The sequence below is a fragment of the Cryptomeria japonica genome, unplaced genomic scaffold, assembly GCF_030272615.1.
Source record: "Cryptomeria japonica unplaced genomic scaffold, Sugi_1.0 HiC_scaffold_237, whole genome shotgun sequence".
In the NCBI taxonomy this organism is placed as follows: domain Eukaryota; kingdom Viridiplantae; phylum Streptophyta; class Pinopsida; order Cupressales; family Cupressaceae; genus Cryptomeria; species Cryptomeria japonica.
Genome location: NW_026729059.1, coordinates 156,757 through 159,052, shown reverse-complemented (window position 1 = coordinate 159,052; position 2,296 = coordinate 156,757). Strand labels below are relative to the sequence as shown.

The 2,296-nt window shown below is 65.6% G+C and overlaps 1 non-coding gene across 1 annotated transcript; it reads right to left on the bottom strand.

Moving 5' to 3' along the window:
• Positions 1 to 1,865: 1,865 nt before the first annotated feature.
• Positions 1,866 to 1,984, bottom strand: LOC131869191 (5S ribosomal RNA). The gene has a single exon (XR_009367584.1). It is a non-coding gene; the product is annotated as a 5S ribosomal RNA (ribosomal RNA).
• Between the last annotated feature and the right edge of the window lie 312 nt (positions 1,985 to 2,296).

Below are 2,296 nucleotides of genomic sequence, written 5' to 3'. Positions count from 1 at the left end.
CACCAAGGAGCGCTCCGAAGTGTGCTCCAAGGTGCGGCGTGCACGAAGTCGGAGCCCGGTTTGCCCCGGGTGCGCACCTTCGCCGCGGTGCGCACCATGGCGTGCACGAAGTCGGAGCCCGGTTTGCCCCGGGTGCGCACCTCGCGTGCACCTTCGGCGGGGTTGCGCGCCCTGGTGGGCACCATGGTGCGCACCAAGGAGCGCTCCGAAGTGTGCTCCAAGGTGCGGCGTGCACGAAGTCGGAGCCCGGTTTGCCCCGGGTGCGCACCTCGCGTGCACCTTCGGCGGGGTTGCGCGCCCTGGTGGGCACCATGGTGCGCACCAAGGAGCGCTCCGAAGTGTGCTCCAAGGTGCGGCGTGCACGAAGTCGGAGCCCGGTTTGCCCCGGGTGCGCACCTCGCGTGCACCTTCGCCGCGGTGGGCACCATGGCGTGCACGAAGTCGGAGCCCGGTTTGCCCCGGGTGTGCACCTCGCGTGCACCTTCGCCGGGGTGGGCACCTCGGCTGGGTTGCGCGCCCTGGTGCGCACCAAGGAGCGCTCCGAAGTGTGCTCCAAGGTGCGGCGTGCACGAAGTCGGAGCCCGGTTTGCCCCGGGTGCGCACCTCGCGTGCACCTTCGCCAGGGTGGGCACCTCGGTGCGCACACCTTCTCAATGTTTTCTTGCCTTTTCTGGAAATTGGTGAAGGCAGCGCATCAAAGGTGCGCACCTCGGTGTGCTCCGAGGTGCGAACCCGAGAGCGCTCCGAGGTGCCCACGAAGTCGAAAGTCGGGTTAATTGCATTGTTTTCCCCGGGTGCGCTCCGAGGTGCGCAACATCGGCGCGCACCAAGGAGGGCTCCGAAGTGTGCTCCAAGGTGCGCACGATGGCGTGCACCTCTGGTGCGCACGATTCGGAGCTCGGTTTGACCGGGGTGCGCACACCTTGGCTGGGTTGCGCACCTTTTGTGCGCTCCAAGGTGCGCACGAAGTCGGAGCTCGGTTTGCCCCGGGTGCGCACCTTCGCCAGGGTGCGCACCTTGATGCGCACGCCTTGGCTGGGCTGCGCACCTTGGTGGGCGCCATGGTGCGCACCTTTCGTGCGCTCCAAGGTGCGCACGAAGTCGGAGCTCGGTTTGCCCCGGGTGCGCACCTTGGTGGGCGCCATGGTGCACTCCGAGGTGCCCAAGATTGGTGCGCACCAAGGAGCGCTCCGAAGTGCGCTCCAAGGTGCGCGCGAAGTCGAAAGTTGGGTTAATTGTCCGGTTTGCCTCGGGTGCGCACCTTGCGTGCACCTTCGCCAGGGTGGGCGCCTTGGTGCGCACACCTTGGCTGGGCTGCGCACACCTTGGCACCCGCGTTTCCTTCATTTTAAATTTTTTTTTTTTACAATCTCTCAAGTGGGAAATTCTATAATCTCAACTTTTTTTGCCTTTTCAGGAAACTTTTGAATGGAGCGCATCATTGGTGCGCTCCGAAGTGTGCTCCAAAGCTCTCTCCAGCTGCGTGCACCTGCCCCGGCCGCGCACCCGGCCCCGCCCAGCTTCGCTCACCTGTCCCGGGCGTCTGGTGCGGAACCTTAGAGTAAGAAACATCACCGTGCACCTTGGCCAACGTGCGCGACTCGACCGAGCGCGCACTGGCATAGGTGCACACCGATTTCACCTGGGTGCGCGCGCAGCACCTCGGGCGCACCGGGGTGCGCGCACAACGCCCGGGTTGCACCGTGGCCTGTGTGCTCGGGGCGCCTCGGGTGCGCGCTCGGTGTCGCCCCCGCGCGCGCGGTAGTGCGGGCAGCGCACCCCGGCCCGGCCCGGCCCCGACGAGAACGCAAACGGGCAAAAGGTTTATTCAAATAGCATTGCGATGCCCGGCGAAAAACTAAAAAAGGGTGCAACACCGGGACTTCCCGGGAGGTCACCCATCCCAGTACTACTCCGGCCCAAGCGCGCTTAACTGCGGAGTTCTGATGGGATCCGGTGCACTAACGCTGGTATGATCGCACCCGTTATGAGCTTGTCGCAGTGTGTACTTAGCAAACCGCGACCCACGTGCGAATCCACCCCGGCCACCCACCCCCGTCGAGGTGCACACCCTCCCTCGCGAAGTGCGCCCCGTTCGCCAAGTGTGAGCCCTGCCCGGGTGCGCGCACCTTGCTAGGGCGTCGGGTGTGCACCCGGCCCGGCCTACGTGCATGCACCTGTAGGGGGCGTCGTGTGCGTGCAGTGTCCCGTCTGCAACGCGGTGCCCACACACCACCTCGGGCGCAACGACCTGCGCTCACATGTGGGCCGAGTGCACCTTGGTGCATGTTCGGGG